This window comes from Penaeus monodon, chromosome 33, assembly GCF_015228065.2.
Source record: "Penaeus monodon isolate SGIC_2016 chromosome 33, NSTDA_Pmon_1, whole genome shotgun sequence".
NCBI lineage: Eukaryota > Metazoa > Arthropoda > Malacostraca > Decapoda > Penaeidae > Penaeus > Penaeus monodon.
Genome location: NC_051418.1, coordinates 20288136 through 20288413, shown reverse-complemented (window position 1 = coordinate 20288413; position 278 = coordinate 20288136).

Sequence of the window (278 nt, the reverse complement as noted above, 5' to 3'; positions counted from 1 at the left end):
CATGCGGTAATTTATGTGTTTATTGTGGGGTTCATTCAATTCGTTTCGTTCGCACAATTGCCGAGTCGAATCTCCAGTAACTGAATCTTGGCTAGGGTTATTTTTTCTTTCTGTTTTCCACTTTCCATATTATCTAAAATACGATTCTTGGCTCGGGTTTTGAACTGTCCACTTTCTTTCCCGTCACGCAAATTCCCCAGTTGTTTGCCTGCGTTGGGATCTGGTCTCTGACGGGTGCGGTCCCATTGCATTTTATTTATTTTTGTTTTCACCTAAAC